The sequence below is a fragment of the Pogona vitticeps genome, chromosome 1 (genome assembly GCF_051106095.1).
Source record: "Pogona vitticeps strain Pit_001003342236 chromosome 1, PviZW2.1, whole genome shotgun sequence".
In the NCBI taxonomy this organism is placed as follows: domain Eukaryota; kingdom Metazoa; phylum Chordata; class Lepidosauria; order Squamata; family Agamidae; genus Pogona; species Pogona vitticeps.
The window spans coordinates 188815019-188824585 of record NC_135783.1 but is presented as its reverse complement, the minus strand read 5'-3'; the positions used below and the strand labels follow the sequence as shown (position 1 = coordinate 188824585).

Below are 9567 nucleotides of genomic sequence, written 5' to 3'. Positions count from 1 at the left end.
TCCTTATGTTGCCAGTTCTACTCTCAACCTCCTGGATCGAGCACTGTCTCTCTGTTGACTAGAGCGGTTCTGTCAGGGAACTGGCGGGTTCATGATCCTGCCCTCATCCCTCTATGGTAGGGGCCTAATCTTGCATTTGTGTTTTGTGTGGCCACTCAGCTTCATCTTTATTTCAATGGAATTACGAGGATACTAAGAAAGAGCCACTGCCTCCACATACCAGCAAAAAGGCACATGGACTCTCAACACCAGCAGAGCAGGACTGCAGCCACTAGATAATATTCTTTTTACTTTAATCTGACACCAACTGGCCATACCTAGTCCATTTACTAAATTATACCCATATTACCAGATGGAAGACATAGTTTTTCTGCATCGATCCTGCTTCTGTGGCCAAGCAGAAACATGTCTGTTTGAAAGAACAGCCAAATGGAGAGGAGGAGGAGGAGGAGTGTGTGCGTGCGTGCGTGCGTGCGTGCACGCACGCGCACGCGCACATGGCCCCTTTATTTGAAGAACTGGGGTGTGAAATCCAACACAGAGCTGCCTCAACAGCAACTTTGAAACAACAACTCTACTGCTTCTTGTCTCATCTAAGGCAAACAGGCTTGGCAAAATTCATCTTGCTAAGAACTTTACATCTAAGAGCCACCTCCTGCCAAAATCCATCTTACCATTAATGTTTGGACTTTTGATACTTGTTTTGAAGAAGTGGGATTTACCCACAAAAGCTCACACTGTATTTTTTTTAATTAGTGGCCTATAAAGTATCACCAGCACCTCTTCTTGCATTTAGAAGAATTTAGAAACAGGGGAAAAATGTAAGATGCACTCAGTGGGAAAACGAAATGCTGTAACAAAAGAACCAGGAAGGCCAAATCAGAAAAACTCTGATAGCTGAAATGTCAATGAAAAGTCCAAGCTCTCCTGAAAACTCCAGCCATGGAGTCCCTCAAAGAGAATTCCCCATCTCTGGATCAGCAACTATTATGTGCAGGAAGCATATCAAAGAGAATTGAGAAGTTGTTATTGCATTGCTTTAATTTTCAGGAGGCAGAGTGAGTGAATAATTTTTCTTCTTTGCTTTCAGGCAGTGTCAGGTATCAGTCCAATCTTCTGAGGGTCTTTTTTTGTGAAATTTGTGTCATCATGGAAGATTTGACTGGGTAAGTCACAGTACCTGAAATCAGTTACAAACATAAAGCAGGGAAAAATGCCCAGCTTTCTCACTCTGCTTTACAGTTCACCCAGATGCAAGACTCATATCCTTCTCTTTCTTTAACCTGATGTTTTGTCAATGAGGCTGAGAAGCTTCCCTACTGCAGTGTTTCCTCTTCCTCCTCCTCCTTCTTTATATCATTGTCCTGGCTTTCTACTAAAAATAGCATTCAGTGTATCCAAAAGGTCATTAAAACAGATGGAAAATAAATTAAAAATAGATGAAAAGCAAAACAAAACACATGAAAGAATAAAGCCATTATGATCACATTGATCACCAAATGCCAGTTTCAAAACACCAGTTTACTTGCTAGACATTCCAATCCTAAACATCAGGGAATTTATCTTCAATTGATTGTATACATACACCAATATCCTATAATTCTCCCAAGCAGCCACAAAAAATACCTTGATCCTGCATCTTTTGTATAATGTCTATCTTGTTTGTTAGAGTACTTTCATGTTTACCCCTATTACTTATTGTGAATGCATGAATTTGCCAACCTCTTGTCCAGACATCCTTCCATATGTATTAACACATAGTTTATTCTGTGCTGTGAGCACAATAGCCATTTTTAAAAGTGGACAAAAATGCACATTTAAATGTGTATTGTTAAAGACAATGAGTATTGTTAAAGATCCAACATGAGTCCTTCCTAGGAGTGACCCACGGGAATGAATGCGTCTTAAGTTAATTCAGCTGAATCCAACGATTAGTCAGATCCAGAGAACACCCATTAAACAAATACGTAGCAAACCCAATACCATACTAGTCCCATTGATTCAATTAATGAACTCTAATTCAGATTAACAATGAGAATTAGGTCATTTTGACTAACAATTTCCATTCATCTCAATGTATCTAACTCTAGGTCAGATCAATGTTGGATTTAGCTCACATTCTAAACAAGTGTTCCATACTTTTTTCAGCCAGAAACTACATCAGAACATTCAAGCCATGCAAAAGACAGTGAATATATTATGGCCTCATTCATCCATATACTTGGGGTCATCTCAGCTGGTATCAGAATATGCAAAGACAGAATTCCTCAGGCGTCCCAAACTGTGTGTATCATTTATCTGCATAAACAGATGGATAATTTTTGAAAGGGTCTGATTTTCTGAATGACTAGTTCACATGCTAGCAGAAATTTATAATGTGCTGATTGACTATTTCTCAGAGGGCTGGATTTCTGCTTATCACTGTTGCCCATTGGAATGCAGACTGGCCCTGCCACTGCTCAGTGTTGTTTTCTTTCACATGTCCTGACTTGGTTCTTACTGCGCCTCAGCAAAAGGCATTTCTGTGTCTGTTGCTGTCTTCTCTGTGGGCAAAAATTTGCCCTCCTGGCTTGCCACCACATAAATGCATGGTTAAAACAATATTTAGAAGAAGGTGACATCCCAGGTCAAGTTCAAGGTTGTGGTACTTACCTATAAAGTATCTTTCCCCAAGGTCATTTACCTGTGCCACCAGATCCTCTCAGCCAATGCTTCTCCAGGTGGCCATACTAGAAGGCCAGAAAAACATCTACTAGAAGTTGGACCTTCTCGGTTCTGGAACCAGCTCACAGGCTGGTCGCCTCCCTCCCTCCCTTGCCACCATAGACTATCTGTCTAGATGGGCGGGGTATAAATCTAATAAAATAAAATAAATGAATAAATTTAAGAGGTTGCTGAAAATGCAGCTCTTTGTACAGGCCTGTGATAACAACCTCATATGAATATGCCGCTTGCCCTGCTCACTCTATTATACATAATATGTGCACTGTCTTAGTTTTGTGAGTTTTAATTTGTATGATTTATCATAATTTGATTATCTTCATTGTCTGATTTATTGTCATTTTTGTTTGATTTTAACATTTTTTAATCCCCCCAAATAGTGCCTTGCACTAACAAGGGCAGTATTAAAACCTATGAAATACATACATACATACATACATACATACATACATACATACATACATACATACATACATACATACATACATACAGACAGACAGACAGACAGACAGACAGACAGACACACAGACACACAGACACACAGACACACAGACACACATTTCTGAAATATTAATATTTTGGTTTCCTGCTTTAATTCTGCAATAATTCTATGAGGTGGGTCAGACTGAGACACTGACTGGCCCAAAGTCACTTAATTACACTCATAGCCAAGTAAGGATTTGAACTAACAGTCTTAATTAGACAGGTAGCTTCGTATTTGTATCCCTCAGGATACAAATATGAAGCTCAGCACCATAGGTGCCAGGGTGGTCCTTCCCCGCCCCCCAGAACCAGCCTGGTCCACTCACTGGGCTCCTCACAGCGCACATGTCCATGAGAGGCGACATTGTGCCAATCATGATCATAATTCTTCTAGCGCTTCCCCGCCTCTCCCCTTAGCCGACTGCTCTGGTGAGGAAGTGGGAAGACGAGTGTCCCGGCTCAGCTACTGAACATTCGGTTAATGGGAGAGGCGGGGCAGAGCCAGCAGGACTATGTCTATGAATGGTGCAACTTTGCTGCCATCAGATGTGCGTGATGCAAGGAGCTCAATCAGTGGATAAACTTGACTTGAGGGGAGGGGCAGGAATAGACTGCCATGGCACCTGTGGTGCTGAGCTTCATACAGTGGTGCTTCGATTTATGACCATAATCTGTTCCAGAAGATAGATGTAACTCAAAATGGTCATAAGTCGAAGCACCATTTCCCATAGGAATGCATTGAAATGCAATTAATCTGTTCCGGCTGAAGAAAAAAAAATCACACAAAAACCTCACTGCAAGACTCATTGGAAACGAGATTAATCCCTTCCAGCCGAAGGGGGGGTGGGGAAGAAAATCAATCAAGTGTGCAAGACCAATTGGAAATGTACAGAAAACAAAGGGCCCCAGTCGGAAATGCACAGAAAATAAACGGAGCAGATCGGAAATACTAAGAGAACAATGGAAAAAGCAAGGGAAGCATGCAAGACCATCGGAAATGGGGGGAAACCTAAAAAGCAACCAAACCCCCCAAGACCCATCAGAAATGGTGGGAACCCAAAAAACAAACCCCCCAAGACCCACCGGTAATGGGGAAAAACACTCCAAAAAGCAACCAAACCCCCCAAGACCCATCAGAAATGGGGAAAAAAACCCCCCAAAACAAACAAACCACCCAAGACTCATCACAGCACAGAAACATAACCCCACCAGCCCAAAACCATGCTGCAAAACCACCTAGAACAGTTTTTGAAAAGCAGAAAACAGCACCTTACCTTACCAGGCAGTCCCAAGCCTCCCTGCAAACACACACGCACACACACACTCAGAAGCAGAAGCCAGGCAGTCCTAAGCCTCCTCCGATCACACACTCTCTAACTGCTGGGGTGAAAGAGCTACAAAGAAGCAGCCTCATTGCCACCTACATTTAGCAATTTGAATTCCCCACCTTTTTCCCCTGCCCTTTTCTATTCATAAGTGGAAGCTCCGGTTGCAAGTAGAAGCAAAATTTTGCAGCCGGAGCTTGTTGTAACTCAAAATGGTCATAAGTAGGGACGTTTGTAAGTCGAGGCACTTACTGTATTTGTATCCCCTGGGATACATATATATATATACACTACATACAGGTTTCGTGCTGATCTGAAACCCATTTTCAGAGTGGTAGGGTTTTTGTTTTGTTTTTTTGCTTGGGCTGCCCCCATTTTTAAAATAACCTTGTAGAATGTTGATTTGCTCTACCTGGTAGAGTCTACCAGAACCACAGCATAGCTTTGTTCTTGTGCAGCTATAATAAAATAGGTTCTCCTGTAGAAAATTAGTTTCTGCATAAAAGAAGCTTCAGAAAAATGACTTATTTAAAACAGCAAAGGTTGGGAGGTGTGGCAAGATGTATACAAAGACATGTTTTAAAATACACCTTGATGAAGAATAATACATGACGTAAATGAAGAACCATGGGCTTTCCATTCAGTTCCATGCTGTCAGAAACTGCTGGGGTCGTATTTTTGAGACCTTGCAAAGCATTGTGTTTAAGAACACCAACAAATCCGCATCATTTGAATAAACACTATAAACTTGAATAAACTTTAAATAAACTCTATTTGAATAAACTCTAAACTTACTTGATTTTGCTTTTCTCAGTGCTTGTGCAAGTAAACTTAGAGGCTGTGTTCCCCTGCAGTTTTGCATGATATTGCATTAGAATGGATGCCTCCATCACTGAACCTCATTCCAGAGTAATGTAAGGTTTAAGCATGGCAGGGATGGGGACTCAAGTGATGGGACTTGCTGTCAAGTTAGACTTCAGTCACACTGGTGATTTGACTTGGACTCGACTCAATTCCCACCCCAATGACTCAGACTCAAGTTATGACTCAAAACTAGAGATGGGATATTCATGTTTGTACAGAAATACAAATATCCTGGACTCAGGTGGCCAGGAACCCCAATCCCGCCTCCTCCAACTGACCCATCCAATAATGGGTTGCTATGCGGTGCTCATGGCTGGTATCCTGCTTGTCATGCCAATCTTGGATGTAGCCCAGCTGGGTCTTCTCTGCCTCCCTGCACTGCTGGCCACTCCAGCCAGGGGGCGGGATCATGTCTCCCCACTCAGCCACTGCAGGATGTGGGCTGCATGGCAACCCATAAGTGGAGGGGTCAGTTTGAGGAGGCAGGACTGGGTTTCCCAGTCATTTGGGTCTGGGATATTCATATCCATATACAGTGGTACCTCGCTAGACGACAACCCCACTGTACGACAAATCTGCAGGACGGTGACTTTTTGCGATCACTATAGCGATTCACAAAACAGTCATTTCTATGGGGGAATTCCGCTTGACAACAATTTGGTCGGTGCTTCACAGACCGTTTATTCGCAAGACAACAATCTTCGTCGGGTTCCTAAAATGGCTGCCCTGTGTTTTCCGGACCCATGCTTCACAAGGCAGCCATTTTAACAGCTGATCGGCATTCGGAAAATGGCTTCCCGTATGGGCGATCTTCGCTGGACGACGAGGTAATTTCCCCATTGGAACACATTAAATGGGGTTCAATGCATTCCAAGGGGAATTATTTTTTGCATGATGACAATTTTGCTTAACAGCGATTTTCCTGGAACGGTTTATTGTTGTCATGTGGGGCACCACTGTACAGATATCCCATCTCTACTCAGAACCCAACCACCCGTCCGTTTTTTCTGGGGATAAAATCTTATTTTCATTAGGGGCACAGACTTGGGGCTTGGAATTCAGGACTTGGTACCGAAGACTCAGACTCGGACTTGGGACTTGAACCCACAGACTTGCCAATATCCCTGGTACATGGTAACTAGGATTCTGCTACATCACTCTGGAGCAGGGATGTCTGAGGGAATAAATCAACCCTTTACTGCAGAGATATTTCTGCTTTCCTGTGGACTGCCATTACCTGTTTGAGATTTTCATCCATAACCACAGGTATACTATTCTGGTTTTCATAACGCATTCAGATCTATGCATTGCATGCATGTTGTTATTTGAAATGGACATATCCTGATCTGAAAGAACAACACTCAGTTATCCACCAACCTGTATATAATTCTCAATGTAAGTCAGTCTGTATTATTGATGCACATAGTTGCTCTTTCCATCTTTAATGATACATTGATCCAGGCTATGGTGGATTTGCGTCTACCATTGATGTTCATGCCTCTTCTTGCTAGGGTGGGAGAAGACAATCACAGTTCTGGCTTTTTCCATTCTTTGCTACAGTGATTGCCTTTCCCGTGTTTGGAGAGTCAGAAGTCTCCCTATTTATCAAGGAAGGAGCAAGGGCCTGAGCTAGTCATTATTAGAAACATTGGACAAAGTAAGGCTTGGAATGAGGCTCACTATACACAAAAATTAGTATTGACTTTTCAGAAACAGTGGCCACTAAAGGCACAGAGAGGCTGCTGTGTATATAGTTCTTGATTAAGGTCAAATTTGAGCACAGTAATTCCGGAATGATTTCTGGCCGTCCATAAGGCTTTTTGGTCAAACAATCTCATAGCTAATCTCCTGCTCCCACCTCCAAGGTGTTCTTATAGTGATCCATTTGCAATCTTCAGGTTGAAATTCTGGCTTAAGAGATATTCTGTTAGTCTGAAATATTCAAAGCAGGCAGATGAATTGCTGAGCCTTTATTGGTGTCATGTAGTTCACATAGCACGGTTTAAATAACACCTCTTTTATGCATATATAAAAGACAAAATAATATATAAAAACAGAAGTAGACTTATCACGTTTTAGAACTATTCCAAAGAAGAACTCTTGAATATTAACATTCTCGGGACTACCTTTTTAAAGCAAAGAATTCTCACGCTTATTAGAGATTTTTTTTTTTTTAAATGAGGGCATAGGAGAAAATTGCAAACATTTAGATTCCTGGATGGAGATTTTGAATTCTGATTTTAACAGTTGAGAATAGCTTGTTCGAAATACTTATCTTGCAAACAAAAATCCTTGCCCAGGAAAGCAGTGGGATTTAACCTCTTTCTTCCTATTGCAATTATGTTCTTTCTCCCCCACCCTCTGCTCTCAAATTGGTCATATGTGACTCCATATTGAATACATCCACTATGGGTGGGGGGAAGGGTTTAGCATTGTATTGCTGAAATGTTTAAGTTAACTCTTCTCCATCAGATGCATTATCATGTAAGGTCTGTGAAACTTGGTGGGGCTAACTGGGGCATGTCTCAGGTATGCGCCTAGTCACACAATTGATGGCATAACCAAGACACTAACCATAGCTATTATTAGCCGCAGCAAGTTATACAAATCTGATGTGAACATCAATAAGATTCTAACATATGCTATTCAAAAATGTGTGTTTTCCCCTAAATAATAATGAATAGTGCTAGTCCTGTATTATAAAACTCTAGTTGACAATACATTAATAATTCTCAAAGATTTACTAATTTTATATAGTAACATTTTTTTCATTCAAATCTTCCACTGTTTGTATTTGCAAAATTGGAAGTTCCTTTCCTATATTTTAGCAAAGGGTGTATGAAAGATCAGAAAAAAATGCACTAGGATTTTAACTTGGAAATCCTCAGATGTGTCCTTGTTATCTTTGTTATTATTCTCCTTGTAATATAAGCAGATGGTCCCTCCCAACTTTAAAGCTACCACAGTCAAAGTCAAAAACGTGACAATGGTACCCAGTCTCCATCAAGAAGGAGAATCCATTTCCATCGCCTGCATCTTCTTCAGCAGGGTAGAGGCACTACAGTGGACCCTCTACTTACGGAATTAATCCGTATTGGAACGGTGGCTGCAAGTCGTAAAGTCTGTAGGTCGAGTCTCCATTGACCTACAATGGATTGAAAACCGATTAATCCCATAACTGGCCGTTTTTGTTCCATTTTTGTTGCATTTTGGTTTTTTTCTGGTCTGCAGGTCGATTCTCTGGCTGCAAGTCGAATCTAAATTTTGCAGCCAGAGAAGTCTGTAACTCGAAAAGTCTGTAAGTCGAGCCGTCTGTAAGTTGAGGGTCCACTGTACTCTTTTCCCCACAGTGACACATTGGCACAGAGAATATGGTTCCCTTCTGAAACTTATAATGCATGAACTTGCTAAAAAAAAAAATTCTGAGAAAAATATCTTTTAACAAATATTTAAAATGGTAAAAAATGACAAATCCCCAAAAAGGCATTACCTCCAGAACCAAATGAATTAAAATAACAAGAACTATTCTTGTTTAAAAAACTCAGACTCAGGAGCATTTAGCAGTTAAAATGATGAGCTGGTCTACCATCGAGTGATGCTTTGAGGGCTGGGGCTCCTTTGCCCCCTCCAGGGTAGCGCAATAAATGATATTTCGCATCCCACGTGACCTGGGAGGAGCAGGGCAGGAGTGTCTTATTTAAATATACTCTTCCCTGCATCCAGCCGCTTTCAAGGCTCACCTGCCCACCCTCTGTACTAGTCTGAGTCTAAATAGTTGCTTTTGGGGGGCAGGATAGGAATTGTTGACCTGCTTCCTTGATTGGCAGTACTGCAAATACTGAAAGGTGAGCAGGCAAAGGCTGTTTAGGTTTAGCTAATAAGTTCAAGTTAATAGAGTGTGGCCCTGGTTTTACCCCATCTCACCTCTTCATTCCAGGCTGGATGGGCAATGCTTTGTAAACTCAATGATGAAAATTTTAATGAATTAGAAGTAACAAATTATTTGTGAACAAGTTGTTTCCAACTTGATTGGGAGTACTCTGAAATACCTATATATGTGTCCAGCACTACCTGATATTGCATCATCTGAAGCCTTCAGCTTCATGGTATATCCTTCTTCTGCCCTCTTTCCCATCTAGTACACATGATGAGCTTATGTTTAATGCACTGGAAA

At 41.4% G+C, this 9567-nt stretch overlaps 1 long non-coding RNA gene across 1 annotated transcript; it reads left to right on the top strand.

Moving 5' to 3' along the window:
• Positions 1–748: 748 nt before the first annotated feature.
• Positions 749–8668, top strand: LOC110080941 (uncharacterized). Its single transcript, XR_002300886.3, has 2 exons — positions 749–1166; positions 2149–8668. It is a non-coding gene; the product is annotated as an uncharacterized LOC110080941 (long non-coding RNA).
• Positions 8669–9567: the final 899 nt, after the last annotated feature.